The sequence below is a fragment of the Bubalus bubalis genome, chromosome 3 (assembly GCF_019923935.1).
Source record: "Bubalus bubalis isolate 160015118507 breed Murrah chromosome 3, NDDB_SH_1, whole genome shotgun sequence".
NCBI classification, from domain to species: domain Eukaryota; kingdom Metazoa; phylum Chordata; class Mammalia; order Artiodactyla; family Bovidae; genus Bubalus; species Bubalus bubalis.
Window position 1 is genome coordinate 105,753,275 of NC_059159.1, and position 18,557 is coordinate 105,771,831.

General features: G+C 41.0%; 1 pseudogene; it reads right to left on the reverse strand.

Moving 5' to 3' along the window:
- Positions 1–886: 886 nt before the first annotated feature.
- The window catches only part of LOC123465534, a 32,365-nt pseudogene continuing 14,694 nt past the window's right edge, over positions 887–18,557 (reverse strand).

An 18,557-nucleotide genomic window follows, 5' to 3' on the forward strand; every position in this document is an offset into this window, starting at 1 on the left:
TCAGACTTTATTTTGGGGGCTCCAAAATCACTGCAGATGGTGATTGCAGCCATGAAATTAAAAGACACTTACTCCTTGGAAGGAAAGTTATGACCAACCTAGACAGCATATTCAAAAGCAGAGATATTACTTTGCCAACAAAGGTCCATCTAGTCAAGGCTATGGTTTTTCCAGTGGCCATGTATGGATGTGAGAGTTGGACTGTGAAGAAAGCTGAGCACCAAAGAATGGATGCTTTTGAACTGTGGTGTTGCAGAAGACTCTTGAGAGTCCCTTGGACTGCAAGGAGATCCAACCAGTCCATCCTGAAGGAGATCAGCCCTGGGATTTCTTTGGAAGGACTGATGCTAAAGCTGAAACTCCAATACTTTGGCCACCTCATGTGAAGAGTTGACTCATTGGAAAAGACCCTGATGCTCGGAGGGATTGGGGGCAGGAAGAGAAGGGGAAGATAGAGGAAGAGATGGCTGGATGGCATCACCAACTCAATGGACATGAGTTTGAGTGAACTCCCGGAGTTGGTAATGGACAGGGAGGCCTGGCGTGCTGCGATTCATGGGGTCGCAAAGAGTCAGACACGACTGAGCGACTGAACTGACTTGTTAAGAGTAGAGGTGCTGAAGGCACATTCCCTTGGTCCAAACTGCTTAGGGAAGTTACTTAACCCTTCTGTACCTAATATTTTTCACCTGTGAAATGAAGTTGATAATAATATCTACCTCGTAGCAGGGGCTTCCTTGCTGGCTCAGCAGTAAATAATCCGCCTGCCACACAGAAGCTTCAGATTCGATCCCTGGGTCAGGAAGATCCCCTGGAGGAGGGCATAGCAACCCACTCCAGTATTCTTGCCTAGAGAATCCCATAGACAGAGGAACCTGGCGGGCTACAGTCCATAGGGTCACAAAGAGTCGGACTCAACTAAAGTGACTGAGCAAACACACACCTCATAGCATACTTTTAAATATTTTAAAATATTTGAAGTTAATACTTGCAGGTGTGAATACTTGATCAATATCTGATACAAAGTAGACATTTAATAAATGCTAGTTGTGGGCACTGTGTACTGTCTAAATGCACAACACTACAACTAATAAGGAGAGGAGATTGGATTTCATTCCATATTTGTCAGATCCCAAAACTCAAATGTTTTTATCACTTGCTATGCTAACACCCTGTTCCAAGTGGCACAGAGGTCCCAGGGAACAGAGAGGCCTCTGTGCATGGAGTCTCAGCATCTCCTTCAGACCTTTCAGCTCTTCCAGCTCCAATTCTAAATTCCTCAAGCAATATTGGGATTATTCCAGTTGCCAGGACGTATGCAGTAGAGGGACTTAAGGACTAGTACAACCTGGGGAAGCTCAAGGTGACAGAAAAGAGTGTCAAAAGCAGTACATGGCTTTGAGCTGTGCTCCACCAAGCTCTGTTGAGTCTGTGTCTGCCTATGCACACAGCTGCCTTTGCAGGACTTGGTCTCAGAAGCGCCATCCTCTGGCATAAGTGGGGGCATTTCCCCCCCATTCTGTAAGAGCTTATTTGTCTCATGGCATCTCTGCCCAAGGACACATGTTGCCTTCTTGCTGCCCTCACTGTGGCTTCTTACTGCACCCCCCTAAACTGAGTGAGTCCCAGACTTGAGGCACGTTCTGCCCTTTCACTCCAGTTGGACCATGAGCCTTGAGAGCCTGCCTTTTTACCACAAGCCCAACTCTAAGACTAGAAGTGCCCTAGCTTTGCAAATTGTACAATGAAAGTCTCCAATAAATTCTCACAGTGCCATGGACTGAAAGTCTGAGTTTCTCCAGAATTCATATGCTGAAGTCTAAATCCTCAAGGTGATGATGGTATTTGGAGGAAAGACATTTGGGAAGCAATTAGATCATGAAGATAGAGCCTCATAAGGGATGAGTGCCTTAGAAGAGATAAGAGAGAATGGTTCTCCCCCAGTTCCCTTTGCCAGGTGAGAACACAATGAGAAAACAGTCATTTGCAAACCAGATACTAGGTTTTCTGCTGGTGCCTTGATCTGCAACTTCCTAGCTTCTGAAACTGTGAGAAATAAGTATCTATTCTTTTTAAGTATACCCAGACTGGTACTTGGTTTTGTCCTAAAATATTTTCTGGAAAAGAAGACACAGTAATGAATGACTCAAGAACATTTTTAGCCTTCAGAATCAGTGGTTCTTTACCATTAACAACTCCTAAACACCAAAAAATATAAAGAGTAAAGAAAATAATCCATGAGAAGAAGAGATCACATGTATTTACTGGTGTTATCCATAAAATGTCACCCTGTTTGCAATGAGGAATCCCTTTGCTGCTCAAACTGCCAAAAGAAAGGGATTTGTCCCACCAATCTCAAAAAATAGGGATTCCATCACCATTCCGGAGAGGCTGTGATCAGCAGAGAAAGCTGAGCACAGCAGAGAGAGGCTGCAGACTGGGACAGGAGAGTGACCAGAAAGAGACAGCTGCATGGCCTTGCTCTCAAAGGCCACCAGGGTTAACATGTAAGGAAAACTGACAGCGCTTTGCAGGACACGCTGGAGAGCATCAAAGCCCGCTTTGTAAATTATCTGCTGAAGACTCCCCTTAGAACAGGTTCAAAAGCAGAAACTCAGGAGTAACGGCCTTAAAGTCAACAAAAGAGGGCTATACCCCTGGCTCCAAGGAACACGAACCAAAGACAGCAGCCGAAAGAACATCAGCAAAATCTGGGACAAGAAAAATGCAGGCAAAGCCAGGGAAGTGACCATCACTTTAACCCCTTTAGTAAAGAGGTGCTGTAGTTCAGAATCCACTATGTGGTTTGTATTCTCTCCAATAAACCAACTCTATGGTCCTCTCTAATCAGGATAGAGAGTCTACTCTCCTTTATCAAACTTTTCAAAATAATGATAAGAATAGCATTCCAAATTTATGAGGGCTTTGTATGTACCAGACACTGCAGTAAGAGCTTCAAGTCCTATTTCACTCGATTCTCAAGAGGACCCAAGAAAGCAGGTACCATCATTATTCCTATTTCATGGAGAAGAAGGAAAGTGGAACTCAGAGAACTGAGAGAGCTCTTCTGGGTCACATAGTTACAGGGAGACAGAACCAGGATTTGAGCCCAGAGATGGTGAAAGTAACTACAAGAGCAGAGACTTTCAGAATTCAGCAGGGATTATCTGGGAATCTTGCTGAAACTGCAGGCTCCCAGACCACACCCCCGCATCTCAGATTCAGTGGGACTGTGGTGGGATGTGGACCTCGAGATCTCCTAGATGACTCTGACGGGTGTGGTCTGGGAGTATGCGTGGCTTGAGGCCTCACCATACCAAAAGGTCTCTTCTGCTGATTTTCACAAAGTTCCAAATTAGAGATACCACTTCAGGGGTTATATATGGGTAGCTGGACTGGGCCAATCCCTGCTGACACAGTCAATGTTCAGAATTCCAGAATGGGCCAATGCAAGTCAGCAGCTACTATTCCTTGGAGAATCCTTCTCTCATGGCTTCTTTCTGCCTGCATTGTTCAACAGGAATGGTATAGTATTTTCCCCCTTTACATAGTTTTATTGAACTTTCTTTATTGCGCTTCAAGGCTATTGTGTGTTTTACAAACTGAAGACTTATAGCAATTCTGAGTTGAGCAAGCATATGGGAACCACTTTTCCAAAAACATTTGCTCAGTTTATGACTCTGTACTACATTTTGGTAATTCTTGCAACAATATTTTGATTATTATATTTGTCATGGAGAGCTATGATCGGTCATGTTTGATGTTACAGTTATAATTGATTCGGCGTGCCACAAACCACATCCAAATAAGATGGCAAACTTAATTGATAAATGTGTGTATTCTCACTGCTCTAACAGCCATTCCACCATCTTCCTTCCTCTCCTCAAGCCTCCCCATTCCCTAAGATACAACAGTGTTGAAGTAATAACCCCATAATAGCCTCTGAGTATTCAAGTGAAAGGAAAAGTTGTACATCTCTTTAAATCAAAAGCTAGGAATGATTAAGCTTCATGAAGAGGGCATATCAAAAACTGAAACAGACTGAAAGCTGTTCTTTTTGGTGCCAAACAGCCAAACTGCAGGTACAAAGAAAAGTTCCTGAAGGATATTAAGAGTGCTACTCCAAAAATTATAAAAGTTATACTCCAGTGAAAACATAACTCATAAGACAGCAAAACAGCCTTATTGCTAATATGGATAAAGTTTTAATGGTCTGGATAGAAGATCAAATTAATCACAATATTCCCTTAAGCCAAAGCCTAATCCAGAGAAAAGCCCTAATTCTCTTCAATTTCATGAAGGCTGAAAGATGTGAGGAAGCTGGAAACAAAAGTCTGAAGCTAGCAGAGGTTGGTCCGTGAGGTTTAAGGAAAGAAGCCATCTCCAAAACATAAAAGTGCCAGATGAAGCAGCAAGTGCTAATACAGAGGATCTAGTGAAGACAAGTCACGAAGGTGAGTACATTAAACAAGAGACTTACAGTGCAGAGGGAATAGCCTTACACTGGAAGATGATGCCACTTAGGATTTTCATAGCTAGAGAGGAGAAGTCAATGCCTGGCTTCACAGCTTCAGAGGACGGACAAGACTCTTTTGTTAGGGGGCAAATGCAGCTGATGACTTTCAGTTGAGCCAGTACTCACTGACCACTGTGAAAAATCCTAGCCCCTAAAAAAGCTGAGAAATCTACCCTACCTGTGCTCTATTAATGGAACAAGAGAGTCTAGATGACAGCACATCTGTTTACAACACAGTTTATTGAATATTTTAAGTTCTCCACACCACCATCCCCTTTTATTTTACATTTAGTAAGATTTTAAATAAAAAGTCATCTATGTAATAGGACATGAGGTTATTTTTAATTGTATGATACTTGATCAAAATTGCAAATTCAGTAAATAATTTAATGTCACAAGAAACTATTTTATCCTATAAGGAACAGGGTTTTGTGGTTTGATTGAGTTGTTTGTTTTGGCTGGGAACTCTGTCTAAAGATTATCTACTTTTTCCTAACAGAGTTTTATTTTTGGTAGGTTTCTCATATCAATGTTATTGCTGGTTTTGCATTACTTTTTAAAAAATTTTTTATGAAGTATAGTTGATTTACAATGTTTTGCTCATTTCAGGAGTGTAGCAAAGTGAATAGGTTATACATATACATATATCCACTCTTTTTTTTTTTAATTCTTCTAAAATTGAATTTTCTAAGTAAAATTTATCCAGAATTTGCTAAAACCTCTTGCTAAGGCTTTTTATTAATTGTAAAATTTACAATTGATAAAACTAACATGACTTTATTGAAATGATATGTTTTTCCAACTCCCCTACAGTGAACATGGTGCTCTTTATCTAATGCTAATAAAATGCTTATCTAATATCTTATATTGCTAGCTTAACAGTGCCACCTATTATTACTCACATTGAGTTTTAGAATGAGTTAATCAAATACAGTTTGATTTGAGTTAATCAAATACAATTCTGATTTGTCATAAAAAGTTTCTTCATGCTGCATAATGAAGATGATGTAAGCAGCCACGGAATTATAGGTTTCTTTCTATAGACATCCTCCAATCAGTGCAGCACAGCATAATCACTCCTGCATTTCTATAACAGAATAATGCGTTTTAGAGGCTCTTCTTTGCTGCCCGTCAAAGTGCTGCCTAATGACAGAAGACAGGACTAAAAGGCCAATTTTCCTCTTTCACTCTGCAGTATTAAAGCCAGAATTTTTACCATCTTAAGCCACAATTTTCACTTTATCCACTTTAATAAGCTCTGTCATCTCTCTGCATTCAGCCCCACTCAATATAAAAGTCCACACATGATCACAGAATCTGTACATATAAACAAGAGCCTCTGGAATGCTGACTCTGTCCCTGCCTGTCAGTACTGGTGCTAAATTTACAGACTTATCACACTGAAGTGGAACTTGATGGGTAAGTTTGGGATGCTCTGTTTAGATGGTATGTGGAACCTCCTGAAGACTGTTTCCTAAAGTGCATTTCTCTATAACTGATATGCCACCACTTAAGACAAAGAAATTTCTGAAGTCCTGTGGGGAAGGCCTGTGGGACAGAAGCGACAAGCCAGGAGTCAACAGGAGGTGCCTACTCTCCCACTGGGCCCTTCAGCAGCCCCAGAGACTGCAGAGCTGGGTCAGTGACCTGGAAGTATTCACAGAACTGGGAAGTGAAACCACACATGAGTCAAGGAGGCCCCCAGCATCTTAGTACCTAATAATATGGTGCTTTTAAAATACAACAGAAACATAATATAAAAATAATTGACCTCATTTTTTCCCTAATTTTAAGTAGCAAGAAAAAACAATGTTCTTAAAACACCACTGTAAAAATACCATGTACTACTGATTTTATTCCAAAGTTTTATAGACATTTTTCTTTTCAGAATTTATATAAATTACAGTTATGATCTATTATCCCTACCTTTAAAGCTGTCCAGCAAAAACAAAAAGGGGTACTATCAAAAAAAATAAATAAATAAACAAGGATCCAGAGACCAAACCTCACAGTCCCCTAGCATCAGAATGCACAAAGTCTATGCAGTTCTCCTGGCAAATGAAGCAGAGAACATTCACAGTTTTCTCTTCTGTGAGAAATGAAGTTGCTTGGTCACGTACAACTCTCTGCAATCCCATTGACTGTAGCCTACCAGGCTTCTCCATCCATGGCATTTTCCAGGCAAGAGTACTGGAGTGGGTTGCCATTTCCTTCTCCAGGGGATCTTCCTGACCCAGGGATTGAAACCAGGTCTCCCAAATTGTAGGCAGACACTTTACCCTCTGAGCCACCAAGGAAGCCCTTCTCTTCTGTAGTGGCTGGGAAGTTTACACTTTGGGGTAAAAAATGTTTTTCAGATGTTTAAATGTTTAAAATAATATGGATTAGGGAAACTTCCCAAAACAGCAGTGTTTGTCAAACACCAAGTTACATAAGTTTGGTGAGCCAAGCAGCAGCTAAGAAGTCTTACACTTCTATGAAAATCTGTAGATAATTGATGGGAGAAGAAACTTGAAATGCTTCAAAAGCTGCTAATTGGGACAAAAAGGAAATCAGTTGTATTCAGTCTAAGAACATCCTCAGGCTTCTTAAACTAACTTAGGATGTTAAAGCAAACAAGGGCTTAAAAGAACATCTAATAAAACCTCTTTATTTCACGGAAGAGGAAACTAGTTTATGGTTGGCCCAAAATATTATGGTTTCTTTTTCTGCTTTCAGTTCAGTTCAGTTCAGTTGCTCAGTCGTGTCCAACCCTTTGCAGCCCCATGAACTGCAGCACGCCAGGCCTCCCTGTCCATCACCTCCCAGAGTTTACTCAAACTCATGTACATTGAGTTGGTGATGCTATCCAACCATCTCATCCTCTGTCATCCCTTTATCCTCCCCACTTCAATCTTTCTCAGCATCTTTTCCAATGAGTCAGTTGTTCACATCAGGTGGCCAAAGTATTGGAGTTTCATCTTCAACCTCAGTCCTTCCAATGAATATTCAGGACTGATTTTCTTTGGGATGGACTGGTTGGATCTCCTTGCAGTCCAAGGGACTCTCAAGAGTCTTCTCCAACACCACAGTTCAAAAGGATCAATTCTTCAGCTCTCAGCTTTCTTCACAGTCTTAACTGTCATATCATACATGACTACTGAAAAAAACATAGCCCTGACTAGATGGACCTTTGCTGGCAGAGTAATGTCTCTGCTTTTTAATATGCTGTTTAGGTTGGTTATAACTTTTCTTCCAAGAATAAGTGTCTTTTCATTTCATGGCTGCAGTCACCATCTGCAGTGATTTTGGAGCCTCAAAAAATAAAGTCTGACACTATTTCCACTGTTTCCCCATCTATTTCCCAAGAAGTGATGGGACCAGATGCCATGATCTTTGTTTTCTGAATGTTGAGTTTCAAGCCAACTTTTTCACTCTCCACTTTCACTTTCATTGAGAGGCTTTTTAGTTCTTCTTCACTATCTGCCATAAGGGTGGTGTCATCTGCATATCTGAGGTTACTGATATTTCTCCCAGCAATCTTGATTCCAGCTTGTGCTACTTCCAGTCCAGAGTTTCTCATGATGTACTCTGCATATAAGTTAAATAAGCAGGGTGACAATATACAGCCTTGACATACTCCCTTCCCTATTTGGAACCAATCTGTTGTTCCATGTCCAGTTCTAACTGTTGCTTCCTGACCTGCATACAAATTTCTCAGGAGGCAGGTCAGGTGGTCTGGTATGCCCATCTCTTTAAGAATTTTCCACAGTTTGTGGTGATCTACACAGTCAAAGGCTTTGGTATAGTCAATAAAGCAGAAATAGGTGTTTTTCTGGAACTCTCTTGCTTTTTTGATAATCCAAAGGATATTGACAATTTGATCTCTGGTTCCTCTGCCTTTTCTAAAATCAGCTTGAACATCTGGAAGTTCATGGTTCACATACTGTTGAAGCCTGGCTTGGAGAATTTTGAGCATTACTTTACTAGCGTGTGAGATGAGTGCAATTGTGCAGTAGTCTGAGCCATCTTTGGCATTGCCTTTCAAGAAGAACAAATACCTGGCCAGAGATTGTCCTTTGATAAGTTGAGATCTTGAAACCAAGAGTTTAAAAATCTGATTTCCAGATGACAACTAAAGGCCAAAAGAGTTCAAAAATGGAAACTACGATGCCAAACTATATGGGGAGAAGCAAGATCAGAGCTGTTTTAAAGCGATCATAGCAAGACAGTTCCAGAAAAACATCTATTTCTGCTTTATTGACTATGCCAAAGCCTTTGACTGTGTAGATCACAATAAACTGTGGAAAATTCTGAAAGAGACAGGCATACCAGACAACCTGACCTGCCTCTTGAGAAATTTGTATGCAGGTCAGGAAGCAACAGTTAGAACTGGACATGGAACAACAGATGGCTCCAAATAGGAAAAGGAATACATCAAGGCTGTATATTGTCACCCTGCTTATTTAACTTATATGCAGAGTACATCGTAAGAAATGCTGGGCTGGAAGAAGCACAAGCTGGAATCAAGATTGCTGGGAGAAATATCAGTAACCTCAGATATGCAGATGACACCACCCTTATGGCAGAAAGTGAAGAGGAACTAAAAAGCCTCCCGATGAAAGTGAAAGTGGAGAGTGAAAAAGTTGGCTTAAAGCTCAACATTCAGAAAACGAAGATCATGGCATCTGGTGTCATCACTTCATGGGAAATAGATGGGGAAACAGTGGAAACAGTGTCAGGCTTTATTTTTTGAGGCTCCAAAATCACTGCAGATGGTGACTGCAGCCATGAAATTAAAAGACGCTTACTCCTTAGAAGGAAAGTTATGACCAACCTAGACAGCATATTCAAAAGCAGAGACATTACTTTGCCAACAAAGGTCCATCTAGTCAAGGCTGTGGTTTTTCCTGTGGTCATGTATGGATGTGAGAGTTGGACTGTGAAGAAGGCTGAGCGCTGAAGAATTGATGCTTTTGAACTGTGGTATTGGAGAAAACTCTTGAGAGTCCCTTGGACTGCAAGGAGATTCAACCAGTCCATTCTGAAGGAGATCAGCCCTGGGATTTCTTTGGCGAGAATGATGCTAAAGCTGAAACTCCAGTACTTTGGCCACCTCATGCGAAGAGTTGACTCATTGGAAAAGACCCTGATGCTCGGAGGGATTGGGGGCAGGAAGAGAAGGGGACGACAGAGGATGAGATGGCTGGATGGCATCACTGACTCAATGGATGTAAGTCTGGGTGAACTCCAGGAGTTGGTGATGGACAGGGAGGCCTGGCGTGCTGCGATTCATGGGGTCGCAAAGAGTCGGACACGACTGAGTGACAGAACTGAACTGAACTGAAAGTGGAAATCAGTAGCTTGGTGACAAATAAAATTCTTAGAATGCACAAAATGTTGGAAAAGAGAGTTCATCTCATCTCATTTAACTATCTCTACACAGACAAGGAAACTTGGGGTCAGAGGGAGAAAGTTATTTTCCTGTGCACATTCACACAGCTGGCCGAGTCAGGTTGAGCATTCATGGGGTCCATGACCATTCTCAACTCAAGCTTCCTTGCAGAACCCACATTAAGGTGCTGATTCTAAGACTTGAGAAAAAGAGGTCATTAGTTAAGAATCATTCACTACATAGCCTTATCAGATTGACTTATTTCACTAAGAAACAAACATTTAAGTTTCATCCACATCTTTTCATGGCTTTTTAGTGATGAACGGAATTCCATTTCCTGAATGTGCCACAGTTTATCTATTCACCTACTGAAGACATATTTGTTGCCTCCAAGTTTTGGTCATTATACACAGAGCTTCTATAAAATTTGTGTGCAGGTTGAGGGGTAAAAATAAGTTTTCAGCTCCTTTGGGTAAATACCAAGGAGCATGATTCCTGGATCAAATGGTAAGAGTATCTTAATTTTGTAAGAAACTTTCAAGCTGTCTTCCAAAGTGGCTGCACCATTTAGCATTCCCATCAGCAACGAATGAGAGTTCTTACTGCTCCACATCCTCATTAGCATTTGGTATCATCAGATTTTAATCATTCTGATAGGTGTTTGAAAATTATTTAATGAGGAAAAATGATAGTGATCATTGATTTTATCAATTTGATCACTGATTTGATCATTTGATGGTGATCCTCAAAAGGTGGTTTTGTTGAATAAACAGTTTCTTTTAAAAAATTAATAGTTAAATCTCTGCTACATAATTTGTTTTCAAATACGGAGAAGGGTAAATTATAATAAACTTCACAGGTCCATATCGAGACGTAGGAAGAGTGTGAACAATAGGCACTGAGCATCTGAATCTGTCAGCAATTATTTAGGCCTTCAGTCTGCTTATCTCCATGCCAATAATACAACATGACTGCTCAACCTCAGTGGAAATACCACTGGATTTGGAGCCAGAGAACCAGATTCTAATTTCATCTCACTTTGCCTCTCTCCCTTTCCTCCTGAATGAAATGAAAGACTTTGACTGGTCAGGCCTAAGGGGGTCGAGTAGGAAAGTTAAATGAGTGAAGCAAGCAAGATGAGGATTGGGAAAAACAAGTTACAAGTTTCTTGTTGCCAAAAGAAAACAGGAAGCTGTGTAATCGATGGATGCTGTGTGGAGTGTGCATCTCATTTTGCCAAATTTGATGATTTTTCATGAGAAGCCAGAAATCTAGTTTGAATGTAATATTTCCTAATTTATATTTATTGGAAACACATTTTAAAAGTTCAAAAAACACTCTAAGCATGGGACTTCTACTTCCCACCAAGATGGAGCAGCAGGGATCAGACTTAACTTCCCATTTGAAATAAATAAAAATAGACAAGATATAGGAAACAATGGTTTTCAAGAACTGGACATCAGTCAATGAGGGACAGTGACCTCTGAGAAATGGAAAATGAAGTAAGCCCTAAATTGATCCAGCTTTAACAGAGTGCCACAGCAATGCAGTAAATAAAAGATAGTCTTCCTAATAAACAGTACTGGGACAATTCTGCATTCATATGAAAAAAAAATGAACTTTCATCTATGAAACCACAGATACAGAACATAGATCATATTCAAAAATAACTTAAAATGGATATAGATCCTAATATAAAACATAAATTATAAAACTTCTGCAAGCAAACATAGGAGAAAACCTTTGTAAATATTATGATTTAGGGATGAATCTCAAACTAATTATCTTGAGTGAAAAAAGTCAGACAAAAAAGGAATACATACAATATGCTTCCATTCAGAAAATGCATACTAATCTACAGTGACAGAAAGCAGATCAGTGATTACCTGGAGGGGCTGAGGACAGGAAAGAGGGATTCTAAAGGGCTACAAGAAAACTTTCCACGATGATGGATATGTTAATGATCTTGGTCATAAAGATGGTTTCACAGGTATGTATTTGTGAAATTTCAAATCATACACTTTAAATATGTGCAGTTTATTATGCACAATTATACCTCAATAAGGAGAAGGCAATGGCACCCTACTCCAGTACTCCTGCCTGGAAAATCCCATGGATGGAGGAGCCTAGAAGGCTGCAGTCCACAGGGTCGCTAAGAGTCGGACACAACTGAGCGACTTCACTTTCACTTTTCACTTTCATGCATCAGAGAAGGAAATGGCAACCCACTCCAGTGTTCTTGCCTGGAGAATCCCAGGGACGGGGGAGCCTGGTGGGCCGCCATCTATGGGGTCGCACAGAGTCGGACACGACTGAAGCGACTTAGCAGCAGCAGCAGCAGCATATCTCAATAAAATGTTTACACACACACAAACACATACTGATATGAAGTGGCCAAACCAAACCCAATTGTTGGCAAAATCTGGCATGCTAGCTGCCGGTTTTCAATTACTATATTCAATGGCATCTGGAGTCACTTCCAGTAAAATGTGATTCTTTGAAATTTACCTAAGGCTAAAATGCAATTTCATGGACAGTAGATATAACTACATCAAGGTATTCTAGAAAATATTTGCAGGTGAAAAATTGAATATATTGAATGTGTTAGCATGTATAATAATTGAATATTTATATTGTTTATATCATCATTTTTAGAAACAGATTGGTCATTTTCAACAGATTTTGTTTCATCGTAATTTGGCTGAGCCTATAATTTTCTCAGTGCTCAGGAGGGGTAAAAGGTGCAAACCTTTTAGGCTACATTTCAGGACAATTAAATCACAATGTCACAATGAATGTTATAGAAGATACTCTAAGACCACCTCTGTTTTCCCACAATTCTGACATTTAGCATTGTTGTAGGATTTACATATTATATGAGGAACATTCACATAATCAACGGGTTTGGGGCTTTGTTCACTCCAGAGTCACAGAAGCAATGTTTGCAGATTGTCACGGGAAAAGATCTCATTCCACATGTGCCTATATCCACATAAACACACACATACACAGAGTCACATTACAGTACATTAACAAATGGACAGGCAAATCCACATGCACCTATCATCATGATATAATGTCCAAACTCATTAGAATGAATGTCTAATATCAATATATATCATATGAAGAGAATACAGGTGCATATTTTCTATTTTTCTTATATAAATATATTCATGGATATCTGGGTATATTTCATTGCTCATAAACCTTTTTTAAGGGTTAAACTGAAACTGCTTAAAGAATGTAGAAACAGAGGTGAATGGCTGTCCAGTAACCAAGTAGTCACAACCCTCCCCACCAGTATCAGTTTTCATTTGCCATCAGATAAGCCTGAAAATGCTAGAGTTGATACGACCCAGTCCCACAGGTAAGAAGAGTAGCAACATATTTGTGGTGGAGCGTTACATGGAAAGGGGCCTGAGGAATGCCACTTGCTCTGCATGAAAACAATGCAACAAAAGCATCTATTGTCATTGGGTCACCCCCATTCTGGTCAATTTAATGTGGGTGTAGCCCCATAAAACACCAACTGGAATGTTGGCCATTGGTACAGAGGCATCATTTGCAGACTGCTTGCTTTCTTGTTCTTCTTTAAACTGCGGTTTAGAAAAAATGCTGGAGGCATTTAGAATGTTTAGACACAGGACAATTTTCATAGCTCAAGTTGCAGGTGGAATAAATGTCTTCTGTCCCTTGTTCATGGAAGTCCAGACAAATTCTTAATGGGAAAGCTAAAGAACACTACTTCACAGTAGTCAGTAGCCTCCTCTTTCTGCTTCCGTTAATTAATACTGATTAACATGAAAATTTGGAAGACTCAGCAGTGGCCACAGGACTGGAAAAGGTCAGCTTTCATTCCAAACCCAAAGAAAGGCAATACCAAAGAATGCTCAAACTACCGCACAATTGCACTCATCTCACACACTAGTAAAGTAATGCTTAAAATTCTCCAAGTCAGGCTTCAGCAATACGTGAACGGCAAAATTCCAGATTTTCAAGCTAGTTTTAGAAAAGGCACAGGAACCAGAGATCAAATTGCCAACATCCGCTGGATCATGGAAAACGGAAGAGAGTTCCAGAAAAACATCTACTTCTGCTTTATTGACTATGCCAAAGCCTTTGACTGCGTGGATCACAATGAACTGTGGAAAATTCTGAAAGAGATAGGAATACCAGACCACCTGACCTGCCTCTTGAGAAACCTATATGCAGGTCAGGAAGCAAAGTTAGAACTGGACATGGAATAACACACTAGTTCCAAATAGGAAAAGGAGTACATCAAGGCTGTATATTGTCACCCTGCTTATTTAACTTATATGCAGAGTACATCATGAGAAACTCTGGGCTGGAAGAAGCACAAGATGGAATCAAGACTGCCAGGAGAAATATCAATAACCTCAGATATGCAGATGACACCACCCTTATGGCAGAAAGTGAAGAGGAACTAAAAAGCCTCTTGATGAAAGTGAAAGAGGAGAGTGAAAAAGGTGGTTTAAAGCTCAACATTCAGAAAACGAAGATCATGGCATCTGGTCCCATCACTTCATGGGAAATAGATGGGGAAACAGTGGAAACAGTGTCAGACTTTATTTTTTGAGGCTCCAAAATCACTGCAGATGGTGATTGCAGCCATGAAATGAAAAGACACTTATTCTTGGAAGAAAAGTTATAACCAACCTAAACAGCATATTAAAAAGCAGAGACATTACTCTGCCAGCAAAGGTCCATCTAGTCAGGGCTATGTTTTTTTCAGTAGTCATGTATGATATGACAGTTAAGACTGTGAAGAAAGCTGAGAGCTGAAGAATTGATCCTTTTGAACTGTGGTGTTGGAGAAGACTCTGAGAGTCCCTTGGACTGCAAGGAGATCCAACCAGTCCATTCTAAAGGAGATCAGTCCTGGGTCTTCTTTGGAAGGACTGATGCTAAAGCTGAAACTCCAATACTTTGGCCACCTCATGCGAAGAGTTGACTCATTGGAAAAGACTCTGATGCTGGGAGGGACTCGGGGCAGGAGGAGAACGGGGCGACAGAGGATGAGATGGTTGGATGGCATCACCAATTCGATGGACATGAGTTTTCGTAAACTCCGGGAGTTGGTGATGGACGGGGAGGCCTGGCGTGCTGCAATTCATGGGTTCGCAAAGAGTCGGACACAACTGAGCAACTGAACTGAACTGAACTGAACATGCACTCTAATTTCACTTCTGAACAATTCATTTGATATCTGACCAGCAAAAATTTATAAAATAGATAATTAAGAAAACCCCCCATTTTCTTGCTTAAGGTACATCGAAGAAAATTGGTCTAAGGAACTGCTAAGGGCAAGTTTAAAGATCTTTCTAATCAAGCACTCTTGTACAAATCCATTCCAAGTGGATTTTCTCCTCTCCCTTCTCCAGGGGAACAAGTCCCAATGGCTTAAGAAGTAAAGAAACTGCCCCTAATGCAGGAGACATGAGTCTGATCCCTGGGTTAGGAAGATTCCCTGGAGGAGGGCACGGCAGCAACCCACTCCAGTTTACTTGCCTGGTAAATCCCATGAACAGAGGAGCCTGGTGGGCTATAGTCTATAGGGTCATGAAGAGTCGGACATGACTGCACACGCACAGAAAAACATGATTTAAAATACACATAGTACTGAATTAAAATTCTTAATAACTAACATGTGAAAGCACAGCAGTCACTCCTGAGTACTAAATGTAAACTGACAGAATCGTTAGTCCCAGAAAGGCCCTAAAGTAGAGAATCTCTTTAAATGAGTAATGAAATTTAAGTTCCATAAACATTCTGTTGCTAAGACGGCAGTGAGAATTTAATGAATTCCCTGATAAACAAAATACCTCTTGCCTCCTGAAGCAAAAAGCACAGCCAATACTGATGCACCATCTATTATGTGCTAGGTAATGCTCTAAACATTTTATGTACATTGACTTAGTCAGTTCTCAAAACAATGCTGTGACATAGGCAATATTATTTGTCCCACTTTCTAGATGAGGAATCTGAGGTAGACAGCAGCTGAGAAACTTGCCCATTTGAAGCTACAGAAGTTGACCTTACCCACGAAGACCAATGTCCCCCACTAACTGACCACATGTAATGTCAAGCTGTTCGCCTGTGATCAGTTCATTTCCAACCAGCTCTGTGCTCTGCTGTGTGGCTAAGAAATCCCACCATTTCAGCTCTGTCCATTTCACTTTTTATAAATAATCTTTAAAAGTGAAAACTTTCTTATTGTCCATTTACATTTAAGAGTAAACATGGCTGTACAAGCACATTTTGATGGGAAGATATTGTTTGGGAAAAAAAAAAAGAACTCCTGGGACTGAGCGGTGTAGCTCCAGATACCATTGGAAAGAGAACAATGAGTAAAAGTAAAAGTTTTATTTTACAAAGCAAATGTGTAATGCTCTGAATACTCTTTTCTGGGAACTTGGTTCCACTTTTTATTAACTTTGGAGTTGACCTCCTCCAGTGCCACATTCCTCTTCTCTACCTCCTAATTCTACTTTTCAAGCTATCACTCCTGTCGTACAACCACTTTCCTTGCAGACACCTCTCTCATCAGAATTTTGGGGTGTTCTGGGGTTCTTTGGGACCATTCACCCTCTCCTTTTTATGACCCCTAAATCATGTCTTTTGTGCCTGGGTGGAAATGTTGGAAAAACTTAGAGAACAACAAGTTAAGCCAGCATCCATAAACAACAGAATCTAGCTTGGCTTTTACGACTCCTAGCGTGGAAGGGGCCCAGGATACCACAGATACAGATGTGATATACTTCTAATTAAGACAGCAGTTGTTGGAGCATTGATTGGCCAACCTCAAAAGCACTTGCCATCCAAAGTGGTAGCCAAATGACTCTCCAGAAAGAGGTTACCTCCTGTCTACCTTTTGGTATCTGGACCACCACTTGTCCAAGCTGCCCTGGGAAGTGCCAGTAGCTCCTGACAGCAGTGGGAAGAAGACAGGGGCTGACAGGACTTTCAGCTTATGCCATGAGGCAGGGAAGCTGGATCGGGGTGGGGTGGGGGGAGTGTCAGCTGACCCTTTCCAAGCCATAGAGTGACCCCACTCCACTACCTCCAGGGAGAAATCACAAAACTTATTTTGGTTCCTGAGTGAAGAAAAATTCTTCTGGAAAAGTATGTTTAGAAATGGAAAGTCCTAAATCAGAAATCCTCTTAGGAAGGAGAGAGTGGGATAAATGGAGAAAGTAGCATGGACATAAATACACTATCACGTGTAAAACAGATAACTGGTGAGAGGTCGCTGAATAACACAGGGAGCCCGCCTGGTGCTCTGTGATGATCTAGAGGGGTGGGATGGGGGCGGGGAGAGAGGCTCAAGAGGGAGGGGATATATGTATACTTATACATATATCAGCTGACTCATGTTGTTGTACAGCAGAAACCAACACAACACTGTAAAGCGATTTTCCTCCAGTTAAAAATAAATTTAAAAAAAGAGAAAGAAATCCTTCTACAGGACTATGGATGTTTCTTTATAACCAGGCAACTGCTTCTTAATTGCATAATACTCAGCTCTTAGTTGGTGCTGCCTTTCAGGCCTTAGCCTGCCTGACCCAACAGCTGCTTAACTTGGCTCCAAGCATTTATGACTTTATTTTGAACAAATCTCGAACATTTTCATTTGACTTTTCCCAACTCGACTGTGCAACTCAAAATTTGTTTTAAATTTTACGGTCCTTCCCCTCACCCCTCCTTCTTCTCTCCATCCCTTTCTCTCCTTCCCCTTCTTACAGCTGTAGCTTTGGAATTTGAGTTGGTTTTAGGCAGCAGCAGATTTTGTAATGCAAAAGAAAGGAAGTTTGCAGAAGGGAAGGGGGTAACATGGGGAGACAGGGAAGGTCAGTTTACTAACTCTTTGGATTCCTTCAGAACAAGCTAAAACCTAATACTATATAAATACTGAAGTGCACAGTAGAGTCAAAGTATTCAATAAACATTTACTGTGAATGGAGGCATTAGGGGAGGCTTAGGCCCCGCCTGAATTCCCATGAAATTTGTAAATATTTCTTTCATTTGTTCTCCATTTACAATTAGTTGCGGTCAAACTGATCAAAGCCAGAAGAGGCCTGTTGCATGTGAACCCGCATCCCTCACAATGACATCCACGAAGCAGAATGAAATATGGAATATCGGGTTTCCACGGATGTATGAACTTGTAAAAAATCTGAAAGAATAGGAGGTTTTTCACACTGAGTAATGTGAAACATTTGGTGCAGATTGTAGGCCTCTGAAGAGGGAAAGGGAGAGCCCAAATCCATCAGGCTATAAAACAGAAGCAGGCCCAAGCCAACTCCAGGGTCTTCCCCAGCAGGCAGGCAGGCAGCAGGCATCCAGCGATTTAGCTATCATAGGCTCTCCACCCTCTGGGGGTCCTGGCACAGAGCCCCTTGGGGAGAGGACAGAGGCGGCCCCCAGGGCTTGGCCTGGGATGAAGGCTTTTCTGTGGCTGGATTGTTGAATCACCACTCCCCCACCAGAGCCAAATATATACACCCCTTTTAATTGATGCATTCACCCACTTCCAATCAGATAGGGGTTACAATACTTGATAAGGTCTTAGGATCTCCTATACACAGTCTAAAAAGTCAATAAACAACCCCAAATGAACCCGGAGGTGCACACTATCACAAAGCTTCA